Consider the following 16,623-nt stretch of genomic DNA (forward strand, 5'->3'; position numbering starts at 1 on the left):
ACAGGGACTGCCCACGACACGTCATGGACCCTGTGAGAGCATTCCTCTAACGAGTGAAGGGTCAGACAGAGTGATCTTGGAGGTCCCTCCTGGGCTGAGAGTCTGAGATCATGGGTTATAATGGTCAGTTCATTCACTCCTTTTAGAGGACAAGAAATGGAACATTACCTTAGTAGGTCACTCGAGTAAACTGAGGCACACACACAAAATGAACAGATGACCCACATTTTCAGAGTGAAAATTCATGAAATGAACACCCATATTTCTGAATCCCATTTTCCCTTCACATCAGATATAATTAGCTTTCAAAGTGAAAAGTATCAATCAAATGTGAAGGGCAAGGCAGATATGTTTCCATATTCTTTCCACTTGGATAAAAAGGAAACAGCTCCTAGCAATCAAAATTCACTTCACAGAACTTAAAAGTAAGTTGAGATCACCTGTGGGGGAAATAATCAACAATTTTTAGTTGCCTTTCAGAGAAGCCGAGTTCCAATAGAGAATAGGGAACCAATAAAGTGAGTGACTTAGTGGTAAAGAATCCACCTGCCAATGAAAAAGATGCAGGTTTGATCCCTGGGTCGGAAAGATCCCCTGGAGAAGGAAATGGCAACCCACTTTAGTATTCTTGCCTGGGAAATCCCATGGACAGAAGAGCCTGGCCGTCCATGAGGTCACAAAAGAGTGGGACACAACTTAGCAACTAAACAATTCAAAAGTGAGTATCAGAGGTGCTCACATAAGCAGTATAGATTCAAACAAGCTTAAAACCCGAGAGACTGCTGTCTCTGGGCATGAAGAGTTGATTTGAAAGCTTAGATTATATCCAATACAATCAGCATTATGCCTCTCAGGTGTTTGTAATAGTAGGAATCAGCAGTCCCTTACTCTATAAATTCTTTAAAGAGTCATGCAAACTTACTTGTTTTGAACCTATCTAGAAACTATACTTGTGTCCCATGAAGTGGTACATCTAGGGAACCTTAAAATCAGTTCCAAAATACCCAATACCACAGATGCCGCCTCCACTCGCCCTGCTGCTCTTAGACGTGGTGACCAGGGTTGGAAGATTCAAGGAGGGCTGAGTGTCTTCCAGGCTCCAAAAACTCTTACTGATCTCCAAGATAGGAAAACAAGAAGTTGGGAGAGACTGGAATTATATAGACTTTAACTTTCAAAATTGGAAAGAGCCAATAAAATTTCTCTCTACTACTTTTCACATTTTGGACTTTTTCAAGCGAATCAAACACCATAAGACTGTGACTCTCTTCTCTGAAAAATCCCAAGTCTTAAAATTTTGAAGGGCATTCTACTTATGAAGTAGAGGGATTACGATCTACGAGAAAGATGTAAATTCTAAAGATAAAAAGATGCCATTAAAGAAACTCACTGCTTTGGAGATTCATCCCACAAAAGACCCTAAGATTCCACATTGAAAACGCACATAAACCCATCAGTGAAAAGTCTTGAGGAAAGGAGTGTATCTCCTTCTATGAAATATACAGCTGTACTGAGAAAGGACCTCCTGGGTTCACACTTCTTCCATCTCTGCTTCCCGATTGCCCCTCTTGCCCACATGGACTGAGGTTTGACTTGACCAGACACCCTTTGAGTGAAATATTTAAAATATATTTTAGTTTTGTACAATGTTTCAAGGCTGCTTTCCATTTACAGTTTAGGAAGAATCAGCTCTGTCGCCTGTGCCGGACCGTACATCCTTGAGCCTATATTACACCCCAGAGTTCACACCTCTCACTTCCTCTTCCTTATAGTGCCCCTCCCTCCCCACTGGTAACCATAGCTTGTTCTCTGTATCTGTGAGTCTGCTTCCTTTTTGTTATAGTCACTAGTTTGTTGTATTTTTCGATTCTACATATAAATGATAACACACAGTATTTGTCTTTCTCTTTCTGACTTGTTTCACTTAGCATAACGCCTTCTAAGTCCATCCATGTGGCTACACATGGCGAATTGTGTTCTTTTCCTGACTGAGTAGTATTGCACATGTATATAATCCATTCAACTGTGGATGGGTGCTTAGGTTATTTCCCTGTCTTGGCAGTTATAAATAATGCTACTATGAACACACTGGGTTGCATGTATCTCTTCAAATTAGTATTTTTGTGTTTTCATATGTATCAGTTTGGCCAAAAATTGGTTTGACATCTTATGGAAAAACCCAAATGAACTTTTTGGCCAATCTGGTATACCCAGGAGTGGAATCGCTGTGCCATATATCAGTTCTGCATTTAGTTTTTTTGAGAAACCTCTATACTACTCTCCCCAGTGTCTGCACCAATTTACATTCCTACCAATAGTGCACAAAGCTTCCCTTTTCTCCATATCCTTGAGTGAGTTTTTTTTAAACCCATTTGCCCTTGAGATGGTAAGGGAGATGATCCTGGGGAACAATCATCTACCTGTTTTAACTCTTCAATCAACTATAATCTGAACCCCTTCTAAAATTGAGAGGCTTACTAGAGGTAAATTAGAAGTTTGACATGCATTTCCCTATAATTGGACATCACCCCTCAATAATGATTCTCTTTGAGCTAGAAAGTACTAATTGTCAGGATTGTCTCTCCTTACTCTTTCTCTCCTCAAATGAACTTTTTGTTCTAGTGCACAAAGTTGGCATCCTGCTTCTTTTTTCTCTTTGATGGATGCAGCTCAGGGGCTTGACTGTTCCCAGTGCCTTGAATTTTGGAAGACAGAGTTCTGTCCTGCAAACTATCAATCACTGGCACTAAACTGTGATGATTTCCCTACCATGGAGGGTATGTTTGAAAAGAGAAATATCTAGAGCAGGGGTCAGCAAACTGTGTCTCCTGGACCAAATCCAACCTGCCATTTGATTTTTAAAAATGAAGTTTTGGTGGACATTTGTCCATGGAGTGCAAGTGGCTGCTTCAGAGCAACAACAGCAGTAGTGGCCACAGAGGCTGTGTGTGTGTGTGTGTGTGTGTGTGTGTGTGCCCGCTCAGTTGTGTTTGACTCTTTGGGACCCCATGGGCTGTAGCCTGCCAGACTCTTCTGTGCTTGGAATTTTCTAGACAAGAATACTGGAGTGGGTTGCCATTTACTACTCCAAGGGATCTTCCCAACCCAGGGACTAAACTCAAGTCTCCTGCATTGCAGGTGGATTCTTTACCACTGCTCCACCTGGGAAGCCAGAGTCTTAACAGAGGTAATCAATTAAAATGAGGTTATTAGGATGCTGTATGACAGATTAAGTCAATCTAATACAGTAATTCCAGCTATTGCCACTCAGACAGCTTCAAGTTATTTCCTGCCTCCAGGATCATAAGTCAGAGCTCTGATTCTCCAAACCCTCTCCTTAAATAAATGAACAGAAACCAGAAGCCAACAAAACAAAACAAAATTATCCTTTCATCAAGATTCTCAGTTTTGCTGGTTGATCCCTCTATGGAAATTCTCTAGTTGAACTGTTTTGCCCAAGTCTGCATGGGCCAGTTATATGATCATCAGTGGACCAAACTCTCTTGTCTCTCTTTGGGGAACCTCTGCTCCATGAGTTCAAATACTCACTGGGTCCTGAACTAACTGTGAGATCTGGCATGGGTTAGTTAACCCCTCTGGGTTTCAAGTTGCTCCACATGCAAGATGGAGATAACATGCTCCCTTGAAGCCGTGTTCGAAGACTGCTAACAATGGATATAACATGCCCAAGATGGAGCAGGTACTCACAAAAGTATTCTTTATAATGAGATTTCCTTTCTAAAACATACTTCCTCCAGCTAGTTGTTATCACCCACTCCCCACAATTCCTCTTTGCTGGTGAAAGGCCTGGGTGTGCTGACTTCCCCGTCCTCCTCCTCTCTGAGGTCCTCAGGGACTAGAAGAACTGGGAAAGCCCGAGCACAAGTCACCAGGGGAACTAGGGAGCTGGATTCCCATCCACTCCGATTGCGACTCCTTTCGCCTCTCTGAAGTCACAGAGAAGTATAAGGACAGTCACTTCATGGGGCAGCAACCACGGACAATTTCCTTAATTATTTTATTGGCTTAATTGACTTATGAAGTAAGTAGAATCAGCCCTCTCTTCTGACTCTAATAGTGGTCCACAGATCCTTGCTTGGTTATTTTCTTGCCGAGACTGATTTTTGCTTTTGACCGCCAAGATGAAACAGTCTAGAAAGTCCTGGAGGGAGGTACTGTGTCTTATTCATATTTGTGCTGCATATATGGTGCCTGGCACAGGGCCTGACATGCAGTTGGGGGCTAGTAAATGATGTCTGATTAATGGTTGAATTAATAAAAATGAATCAGTTAATCGACTGGATATTAGGGTGGAGGATCCTTGAATATTTAGCCTCATCCTTTCTGTTAGATGAGGATGAAAACAGAAGGAAAGATAAGGGGACCCAAAGGGAAACGATTCTGAAAAGCAAAAATGGCATCCAGCAAAAGCCGGAACGAGCAGCATCCCAAAGTGGCCCAACTGTGAACAGTCCAATTGTCCAACTCTGGGGCTCTCGGCGCCAAACCCCAATCTCTGCACCGCCAGGCCTCCCCGGGCTCGGTGTCAGAAGGCATGCTGCTGCCGGGAGCAGTCATGCGTGTTCCCTCGGCAGGCCGGGCCTCGCGGAGCCGTGCCAATCTACCTTCCACGACCAGGGCCAAGTCACTTCATCCAGCAACTCTCCAGACCCCTGTCCCTCTCTGACATTCGGGATGGCAGCTCCCAGCCCACGGTGAGCAGTTTCAAGGAAAAATGCAAAAACCATTTCTTTTCTTTTGGCTCAGGGAGTCCCCAACTGTGTCAGGGCTACTAGCTGACGATTGATGCCTCGGAGTTATTAACAGTTTCTGCCTGTGCTTCTGTGTCTTGCAGGGCTATCTCTTCTTTCTTAAGGACACCGCACAGGCCCACGGGCCGCTATACCCGTGGCACTAATACTTACATCTATGCATTGTTATAAGACTCCTATGAGTACTGTAAATATAAATGCTCTGGAAACGGCACAAAGCTACACAATGCTATGTGGCGTTTGGTAATTGGGTGATATAGTCTGTGTGGGTGATTGGGTGATTGGGTCACTGTGGGACCTGCCCTAAGAGCCTGGGCACACCCTGTAATGCTGATCCATGGCACCCATTTCTGGGGTGCTGCCCATGCTACTGTTGCCTTTTGAGAAGCCCAAAACCCTGTCATCTGGGGCTAGGCAGGGACCGTACTTCCCTTGTTCATTCTCACTTATTCTTCAGCTTGAACTGTTCTGCTCCTTTCTGCTCTGGGGATGTTCAGGGCTGAAGGTCACAACCCTTCCTGTATGTGGGGCCAGTTCCTGTACCAGCCTGTCCCACCTCTGTGGGGAGGTGTTGCCTTGATTTGGGGGAGGGGGGGAAACTGACATCATCTTCAAAGAAGCAAGCAGACCCTTCGGAAGCCATGTGATAACCATGATCATGTGCGTCTTCTCCTCTCCTCGGAGATGTGTGCAATTAGTGGTTAAGGTCTAACATCAGACCATCTGGGTTGAAATCTTGCCGCTGCAGCTTACCAGTGTTGTAATCTTGACCATGCCACTGTTTTCTCTGCACCTCAGTTTTCTCACTTGAAAAATGAAGGTGAGGATCATGCCCACTTCACAGGGTTGCGGTGGGAATCAGGTGAGTTTATATCTGACACATTAATGCTTAAGCAAAATTAGCTGTTATAATGATCCCAGGCCACTACAGTGTCACAGACCTGGTCCTGATCCTTGCTGTTGGCTTCTTATAGGAAATACTAAGTGTCCTGATCTTGGCTTTGCTTCTGTGTGATCAAGGAGAGAGCATGGCTGCTTTGCTTCCCTGATGGTTCAGACAGTAAAGAATCTGCCTGCAGTGCAGGAGACCTAGGTTTGATCCCTGGGTTGGAAATATCCCCTGGAGAAAAAAATGGCAACCCACTCCAGTATTCTTGCCTCGGAAATCCCATGGACAGAGGAGCCTGGTAGGCTATATACAGTCCATGGGGTCACAGAAAGTTGGACACAACTGAGTGACTAACACTTTCACTTTTTCACTTCACTTTTTCTGTAAATGAACTAATACCTTTATCTACACATTGTTATAAGAATCCAATGAGCACTGCAAATATAAATTCTCTGGGAACAGCACAAAGCTACACAATGCTATGTGGTATTTGGTGATTAGCTGATATAGTATAGACAAGGTGATTGGTCTGTTCTTTCTTTAAAAGTCTCCTGAGAGAGAGATTCCAACACTTTCTCCTGGTATGGTCTGTTGCTACACTACCCTGATAGTGGGTAAGTCCTTTTCTAAAACATGGAGTTGTAATTGACATATGACATTATTTTAGTTTCAGATGTATAATACAATGATCAATATTTTATATATTGTGAAATGTATCTATGAAATGATCACCACCTAGGTCTAGTTAACATCTACCACCATGCATAGTCACAAAATACAAGTTCTTCTCTATGTTGCTTTAATGTCTCAAAAACATCCCTATTAAGCATGGGCAAGAATTAGTCATCACTGCTTCGTAAGACAGGATAAGAGGAAAAAGCCCAGCCTGGAGGCAGAAGGCCTGACTCTGGTCCAGGTGTCCGGTGAAGTACCCTTGTCCCCGGGACCAGCTGTTGAACTTTCCCTTACCAAAGTCTCATCACTAAAGCGAGGACAATAAGCACATCTTTGCTAACTCACTTGCTCAGCACTGTTTATCACACCTGCTTCCACTCTCTGTGCTGCCCAGGGTATGTAGTGTGGTGGGCAGATCCGACGAGGTGATTACAGAGAAGATAGAACCCTGGAGCACTGCTGTAGCCCCAGTTCTTCAGGTCCAACATCGGCCAATTGGTCTCCTTCGGAAAGCTACTACTTTGGAAATTTTTCCTAAAGCTCCCACAAATTCAATTGCTCAGACTCACTTTTATGGACGTTATCATAAGCCCACAGTTCAGTTCAGTTCAGTCGCTCAGTCCTGTTCGACTCTGCGACCCCATGAATCGTAGCACACCAGGCCTCCCTGTCCATCACCAACTCCCAGAGTTCACCCTAACTCATAAGCCCACAGTTATAGACAAATACATGGTACTGACAGCTACCAAGGATCTTGGCTATGCCATGTCTAAGGTATTTGTTTTTCTTTATTTTATCAGTACCTGCTCTTTGGTTCGGAGAAGGCGATGGCACCCCACTCCAGTACTCTTGCCTGGAAATTCCCATGGATGGAGGAGCCTGGTAGGCTACAGTCCATGGGGTCGCTAAAAGTCGGACACGACTGAGCGACTTCACTTTCCCTTTGCACTTTCATGCATTGGAGAAGGAAATGGCAACCCACTCCAGTGTTCTTGCCTGGAGAATCCCAGGGACAGGGGAGCCTGGTGGGCTGCCGTCTATGGGGTCTCACAGAGTCGGACACGACTGAAGCGATTTAGCATCATCAGCAGCAGCTCCTTGGTTGAATTCAAAAGTGATTAACTCTACGAGTGAGGGACTGTGTGATGTTCTCAGTGGATCTAGAATCCCAGGAAGGCGCCACATTGCACAATATCTCTGATGTGAGTGCTCTATCCATAGTCCTCCTCCATGTGAAATAAAACACCCTGCTGTACATTTTCAGTCCTGCAGAATGTATGAGGAACTGCCTGTCCCCATTTGTCTCAATGGGAGCTGTGCGCCTGCTTCTGCCTGGCACTTGGGTCTTTTCTGAGCAGTGAACCATAGGGCAGCCAGACCCCTCTGGAAATCATGTCACTCCTGACCCTTGTCTTCTCACATCCAAAAAGCTCAGCCAGGGGACCTGAGCCATGGTCAGTGCCTCACCTCCTACCTCATCAACTCACCAACTACACCCTGAGGGTGAATTTAGGAAAGTGTCCAGCGCTGAGCAGAAGTGAGGAGGCCTTCTTGCCTGACAATTCTGCATCTGGAGGTCATGCTTTAGGTGTGATTGTTAAACTGGCAGCCACTTTGTCAAGGCCAGTCTTCTGGGCAGCTGGTGTTACACCAGCCATTTGCCAAATGCACAGGGTGCTAAATGACAAGTTGTGAGGACGGGAAACAGGATATACATGAGGCGGGTTGGAAAATATGACTGTCTGGGAGAAAAGGCAACTAGAGCAAAAAACAGACATGGAAGACGGCAGCCTTCCCAAAAGTACATGAAAAATGATAAAAACCTGAACTGATCCTTCATTTACACACTGTTAGCAACACTATAATGCTGAACACCGAATAATTGATCTTTTTAAACTGTGGTGTTGGAGAAGACTCTTGAGAGTCCCTTGGACTGCAAGGAGATCAAATCAGTCAATCCTAAAGGAAATCAATCCTGAATATTCATTGGAAGGACTGATGCCGAAGCTGAAGCTCCAATACTTTGACTACCTGACACAAAGAGCCGACTCATTAGAAAAAAACCCTGATGCTGGAAAAGATTGAAGGCAGGAGGATAAGGGGACGACAGAGGACGACATGGTTGGATTGCATCACTGACTCAATGGACGTGAGTTCAAACAAGCTCCAGGAGATGGTGAAGGACAGGGAAGCCTGGCATGCTGCAGTCCATGGGGTTGCAAAGAATCAGATACAACTGAACGACTGAACAGCAACAAATACTATACATCAGGATTTGACTTCTGTTTCTTGGAGAACTGAGTGGTAGTAGGTAATATGGATTGTGAAAGATCTATATTTTTGACCTGGTAACTGATTCTCTAAGGATATAACCCAGAGGAGTGATATAAAAGAAAAAGACTATCTTTTCTTTAAAAAACAAAAAGAAGAAATTTTTAAAAATACATATGTTAATAAATAAATGTGTATATATATGTGTGTGTGTGTGAATATATATACACACACATATACATGTTCTCAGTCTCTCAGTCATATCTGACTCTTTGCGACTCCCTGGACTGTAGCCTGCCAGGCTCCTCTGTCCATGGAATTTTCCAGGCAAGAATACTGGAGTGGGTTGCCATTTCCTCCTCCATGGTGTCTTCCTGACCCAGAGATCAAACCCCTGTCTCCTGCATTGGCAGATGAATTCTTTACAACTGAGCTGAGAAAGAACTCTATATTGGGGGATCTAGAGTTTCCCAGAGATTGCACCCTGCATTTCACTGCTCCATCTCTTTCAGCACAAGTTTGTGAAGGAAAGGAAGGCATAGTCCACAGCCCCAGAGTCCAAATTTGCCACTGGCAGCAGGTCTCAGAACCCCAGGCCCAACAATGGACTCCCCTGGTCCAGCCGCAAAACATTTATAACCTCTCCAAGCAGTCCTCTGGCAGAGAAAAGCAAACTGTGAGCTCAGGAAGCTAATGACCTCGAAACTATCCATTTATCTTGGCCTTTCCCCTCTGTGTGAGATGCCACAAAAAGTGCCAGTCTCTCTCTTTCTCTCTGAAGAAGAATGGATGTAGCCAGAAAACCATGCATGTTTCACCTTGGCTGTTCCTCCTGGGCCAAGCCCAGGGCTGGGCTACCAATGGGAACCAGAGGGGTAAAGGGAATCATTCTTGATCATCCAAACCAGCTTCCCGAATCCTCCACCTAGGGGAGAGAGCTCACCTGAGTTCTGCTTCGCAGCCTAATGTTCATCAGCTTCTCCATAAATCTTCATAAAGAGACAATGCTGATTCCTAACAAACCTTCTGTTTGAAGCCAGAAGCTGGTGATGGGCAGTGGTGGGCAACACAGCTCCCAGCTACCTCTGCCCTCCCACCAGAGGGAGGGGGTAGGCGGCCGCCCTGAGGAATCTGAGCGACTGAAATCAATAGTTCTTCTCAGTTGCCCAGCATCTGCTTCAGTGGCTGCCCTCACCCTGGCACAGGGACTCCAGCTCCCCGCTGGGCCCAGCCCAAGCCAAGAGTTGGCACAGCGAGGCTCCCCTTTGTTTATGGTGCGGGCCACTTGGGTGTGAGATGTTTCCTCTTCTCTTTGCTGCAACTCTCAATTGGATTTGGGTTAAACAACAAATTCAGGGACTGTGGCTGGGTTGAGAAGGCAACTTGTCTCAAGCTGAAACACAAGCAAACAAACCAACAAGACCAAAATCCACAAGGAAAAAATATAATTACTGTGTTTGGAAAAGGCAAAGCTGGCCTGATGATCATTTCCCCTGTGACCCATTCCCCCAATATCCATATCCTTCATTTTGTGAAATCTCCATTTTCTCGACAACTTACCTTTTCTTTTTCTCCCACCGAAATTATATTTCTCTTCTTTACTTGGATCACACCAGGGCCATGAATGTTCTTTTGCATCAAAACATGCCAAGTCTCCTTTGCACTTTGTTTTCTTCCAGAGGGCAAAGTGAAGGAAGGACATTTGGGGAAAACATCTTGCGGAGGGAGGAGAACTGATGTAATCTTCTTCCAGTCAAATTGCTAATTTGAGCTCTTTAAGTTGTATTTTTCCCCCCAAGTTTGGCTTTAAGGATGAAAATATATTACTTTCAGGTAAATCCACAGTTGCATTTAAAATTCCCAGGCTGCCTCTGATACATGAAAAGGTAGTTTAGTTTGTTTGCTGCTATATTAATGTGTGAAGTAGCTAAATTAATCCTTCCATATGATGTCTGAATAGGTTATTATAAGGTGCTTAGAGATTTGGCAGGCTGAGCCCCATCTTTCTTTCAAGATGTTAAAAAAATAAATGTAAATGCAGGAAACACTGCATGTGGGGATCTGCTGTCCAACTTTATGATTTGAATGTCAGTGTAGTGTTTAGGAAAAGTTAACCACAGTAACAAGGGCTCAAGATTCTCACTAGGGTTGATCCTTCCTCTGAACCTTTGTTTAGTTATGTTCAATCCTGAGGGACTCAAGACTGGGTCGCTTTCCAGTTTCCCAGCCCTGTTGTCTTAGTTAAGACTCTTCAGTCTTCTGCCTTACAAAACCCATCTTGACCTAGTTTGAACCAAGATGGGGATTTTATTAAGAAGCTCCTGGGGTATCTCACAGAAGCCAAAGGCAGTGGGACTCCTCAAGGAGCATGAAATAGGAACTGGGAAAGAAACTGGAAATACAGCTGTGCTCTTGTTCTTTTTCTGTGTCTGCTGTTTACTTTCCCACTCTTCTCTAAAGGTTGACTTTCTTTCATGGTGCTTTCCTGGGGGGAGATAGTAAACCCAGATCCTGAGTTTTAAAATGTTTAATTCCATGCCACACAGAGGAAAGGGCCAGCTCCTAACCAGAAGTTTACTTTTACTTTTTTTAATTTTACGGTTAACACACCAGGGCTTTCTTGCCTCGTTGCACTGCTTCTCCATTTGCTTTGTTCCTTTTTCAAAGCATTCTGTTCTTGGTATGTGGATTTCATACTTTACATCTCACTTAGGACATTCTATTGTGTTTTATTTGCTTTTCAATTTTCATTCATTGTTGCTGCTCAGTCGCTGTCATGTCCGACTCTTTGCAACCCCATGGACTGCAATAAGCCAGGCTTCCCTGTCCATTACCATCTCCCAGAGCTTGCTCAAACTCATGTCCATCGAGTTGGTTATGCCATCCAGCCATCTCATCTTCTGTTACCCCCTTCTTCTCCTGCCCTCAATCTTTCCCAGCATCAGGGGGTTTTCCAAAGAGTTGGCACTTCACATCAGGTGGCCAAAGTATTGGAGCTTCTGCTTCAGCATCAGTCCTTCTAATGAATATTCAGGATTGCTTTCCTTTAGGATTGACTGGTTTGATCTCCTTGCTGTCCAAGGGACTCTCAAGACTCTTCTCCAACACCACGGTTTGAAGGCATCAATTCTTTGGCACTCAGTCTTCTTTATGGTCCAGCTCTCACATCCATACATGACTACGGGAAAAACCATAGCTTTGACTATACAGACCTTTGTCAGTAAAGTGATGTCTCTGATTATTAATACACTGTCTAGGTTTATCATAGTTTTTCTTTCAAGAAGCAAGCATTTTTTAATTTCATGGTTGCAGTCACTGTCTGCAGTGATTTGGAGCCAAGAAAAATATTTTTGCCTGGAGAATTCCATAGACAGAAGAGTCTGGTGGACTATAGTCCATGGGGTAGCAAAGAGACATGACTGAAGGACTAACACTTTCATTTAATTTTTCAGCTCATCATCAACTAGTTGGAAACTATTGTGCAGTCTTAGCCAACGAAGTTGGTTAAATCCATTAAGATTCTTTGGTTACAAGGAACAGAACCGAACCACAGCTAGATGAAGCAAAAAGAGAAATTTACTGGGAAGAGCCTGAGATAGATCATGGAATCCAAGGAAGAACTGAATGTCTTGGGAAGAACAAGCATTGCTCTGGTGACTTCAGAAACAGCATTTTCTGGACCCTCTCTCCAGACTTCTCTCATTTTTGTGACTTGACTCATTCCCAGTTTCTGACTCTGGTAGAAATTCCTGAGAGAGAATCTGATTGTCCTCATTCAGGTGTCCTCACCTGGTGAAATACAGCTCTAATTTGAGTTAAGTGGTATTCAGCAAAAACATTCCTTCTTGGAGTACAGGACTTGCTACATAATTTGTATGGTTCAGTGCAAAATGAAAATGTAGAGTTCCTTGTTCAAGAATTATCAAGCATTTCAAGATGGTATATCAGAGCATTAAACCAAATATAGGGCCCTTCTAAGCCCAGGGCCCTGTGAGACTTCACAGGTCACATGCCCATGATGCTGGTTCTGCCTGGAAGCTCAGCCCTGTGATCAAATTGTGGCTGCTAGTCTTGGATTTTGTCTTGAATTGCTCACCTGCAGGATGTTGTAAGGCAATTCCATGGAGAGCCCAGCTGGCAAGGATGGAGGCTTGCCAATCACTGCATTAGTGAGCTTGGAAGTAAATAACTAGCCTTTCCTGTCCCCATCCCAGCAAGCCTTAAGATGACACTGTAGCCCAGGATGGTATTTCAACCTTATGAGAGACTGTGAAGCAAAGTCACCTTATGAATTCAAGTCTGGAATTCAGATACACAGAAACTACAGGACAATAAATCTTTTAAGACTCCAAGTTTGTTTTTTTTAAGAATTTTTTATGTGGATCATTTTTTTTAGTCTTTATTGAATTTGTTACAATATTGCTCCTGTTTTATGTTTTGGTTTTTTGGCCACGAGGCCTGTGGGATCTTAGCTCCCAGACCAGGGATTGAACCCACACCCCTTGCATGGGAAGGCGAAGTCTTAACCACTGGACCACCAGGGAAGTCTCTAAGCCACCAAGTTTTCGAGGGCACTTGCAAAAGATAGCTAATATAGTGTTACTCATTAAGCTGATCTATTGACATGTATTGTAATTTACACATGGGCAATTGAGTGAGGTTGTAGACTGTACAATCCAGTTTTATCTAAATTCATTCTCATAAAAAAAAATGGACAAATACTTAAAAAAAAATTCCTGCAAAGAAACTAGCTGCTGTTGCTGCTGCTAAGTCACGTCAGTTGTGTCCGACTCTGTGCAACCCCATAGACGGCAGCCCACCAGGCTCCGCCGTCCCTGGGATTCTCCAGGTAAGAACACTGGAGTGGGTTGCCATTTCCTTCTCCAATGTATGAAAGTGAAAAGTGAAAGTGAAGTTGCTCAGTCGTGTCCGACTCTCAGCGACCTCATGGACTGCAGCCTACCAGGCTCCTCTGTCCATGGGATTTTCCAGGCAAGAGTACTGGAGTGGGGTGCCATTGCCTTCTCTGGCAAAGAAACCAGAGACTGATGTTAATGCTGATAACACAGACAAACTGATCCCAAGAAAATGGCTCTTCATTTAAAGGAAAAAAATAATGATAATTAATCAGATCTGTGAAGATGGTGACCACAAGTGAACATTTCTAAAATATGGGTTTACAGCCACTTGAAATGTTAGCTTAAAATGTATAAAAATTATAAATAAATATTCACACATTCATGCAAGGCCCAAAATACCTCTCTGATAGGTTGCAAGACCAAGAAGATTGGTGACTGCTGTGCGGAGAGCACCCGCTCCCCTGTGTTGAGGTCGCTTGGTTACAGCATCATCACTGCAAGGATGGGCAGTGGTCAGGTAGCAGGTACAGCCCTGGGCAGCATTTTGGAATGAGACAACACTTATAATGACCAGCAGACTAAAAGCATTTCATGAATCCTAGCCCTAACTCTAACCCCATAGTCACACATGATGGAGACATTCTAATTTGATTATTCAAGGAAAGAGTAATTCCAGAAGACAGAAAATCCTTGGAAACACACAAATTATACATACAATTTTTAAAAATTTGTCTTGATACTAATTCAGAAAAAAAAAAAAAAAACACTTTAACATAGGTACAATTCAACACAATAAAGTGAACCCAACGTACCTGCCACTGGGGCCAAGAATCTGAATGTTGCCAGATGTCTGAAAACTCTCCAGACACCAATATCACTCTTCTCTACCCTAGAAAGAGCTGCTGTTGTGACTTTTGTAATAACCCTTTTCTGGCTTTTTTGATAGTTTTACCACTTTGATATGTCTCCATTAACAATACGGTTTGGTTTTACCTGTTTTTAAATTTTATGAATAGAAACCAGCTTGCATGTTGTCTTTCATTTTATATCTCGGGTCAACACTACTTGAGAGCCATTTATTGCAAACACTTGCATCTATTTTTACTGATAACCTGATCTTCTTTTGTATTAACATCCCAAGTTATCTATCCATTCTTTGCAGAAGGTTGTTTGGCTTGTTTCCCATTTTGAGTAATTACAAGCAATTCTACCGTAAATATTCTGGTATACATCATCCTGGTGTGCACCTACATGAGTTTCTCTAGGACACATGTAGTGGTAGAAACACTGAATTGTAATCTGTGTACATCTTCAACTGTAGTGAATAATGCCACATTGTCTTCTGAAGCAGCTATACCAATTTATACTCCACCTTCTTCCCCGGTGTTTGAGACTTCTCATTATTACACTGCTGTTGTTCACTAAGTCATGTCCGACTCTTGCAACCCCACAGACTGCAGCACGCCAGGCTCCTCTGTCCTCCACTGTCTCCTAGAGTTTACTCAAATTCATATCATTGAATCAGTGATGCTATCTAACCATCTCATCCTCTTATTAATTATTACACATCTTTGCCAATACTTGGTATCATCAAACTTTTTAATTCTTGCCAATATGATAGATATGTAGTGTTATCTCTTTCTGCTTTTAATTTGCATTTCTCTCATTACTACTAAAATGTTTTACATACATTTATTGGCCATTTGGATTTATTCTCTTGTAATTTGTGGACTTTTCCCATTTTTTGGGGGGGTTGAGTTTTTCTTATTCACATGGTGCAGTCTTTTACATATACTGTGAATTTATTGCCAGCTATGTTTTACAAATATCTTAACATTTATATCTTCCCACCCTAAAGTTTGACCTTTCATTATTTGGTCTGTTTGTCTATCTCTATGCTAATATCACATTGCTTCTACTATTGTTGTTCAGTCACTAAGCCGTGTCCGATTCTTTGAGACCCCATGGACAACAGCATGTCAGGCTTCCCTTTCCTTCTCTATCTCCTGGAGTTTGCTCAAATTCATGTCCACTGAGTCAGTGATACCATCCAACCATCTCACCTCCATCACCCCCTTCTCCTGACTTCAATCTTTCCCAGCATCAGGGTCTTTTCCAATGAGTTGGCTCTTCATATCAGGTGCCCAAAGTACTGGGGCTTCAGTTTCAGCGTCAGTCCCTCCAACAAGTATTAGGGTTGATTTCCTTTATTTATTTATTTTTTTATGATTAGGTATTATTTATTTTATTTATTTTTTTTAATTTTTATTTTATTTTTAAACTTTACAATATTGTATTAGTTTTGCCAAATATCGAAATGAATCCAACACAGGTATACCTGTGTTTCCCATCCTGAACCCTCCTCCCTCCTCCCTCCCCATACCCTCCCTCTGGGTCCTCCCAGTGCATCAGCCCCAAGCATCCAGTATCGTGCATTGAACCTGGACTGGCGACTCGTTTCATACATGATATTATACATGTTTCAATGCCATTCTCCCAAATCTCCCCACCCTCTCCCTCTCCCACAGAATCCATAAGACTGATCTATACATCAGTGTCTCTTTTGCTGTCTCGTACACAGGGTTATTGTTACCATCTTTCTAAATTCCATATATATGCGTTAGTATACTGTATTGGTGTTTTTCTTTCTGGCTTACTTCACTCTGTATAATAGGTTCCAGTTTCATCCATCTCATTAGAACTGATTCAAATGTATTCTTTTTAATGGCTGAGTAATACTCCATTGTGTATATGTACCACAGCTTTCTTATCCATTCATCTGCTGATGGACATCTAGGTTGCTTCCATGTCCTGGCTATTATAAACAGTGCTGTGATGAACATTGGGGTACACGTGTCTCTTTCCTTCTGGTTTCCTCAGTGTGTATGTCCAGCAGTGGGATTGCTGGATCATAAAGCAGTTCTATTTCCAGTTTTTTAAGGAATCTCCACACTGTTCTCCATAGTGGCTGTACTAGTTTGCATTCCCACCAACAGTGTAAGAGAGTTCCCTTTTCTCCACACCCTCTCCAGCATTTATTGCTTGTAGACTTTTGGATTGCAGCCATTCTGACTGGTGTGAAATGGTACCTCATAGTGGTTTTGATTTGCATTTCTCTGATAATGAGTGATGTTGAGCATCTTTTCATGTGTTTGTT

Source organism: Bos mutus, chromosome 16 (assembly GCF_027580195.1).
Source record: "Bos mutus isolate GX-2022 chromosome 16, NWIPB_WYAK_1.1, whole genome shotgun sequence".
NCBI classification, from domain to species: Eukaryota; Metazoa; Chordata; class Mammalia; order Artiodactyla; family Bovidae; genus Bos; species Bos mutus.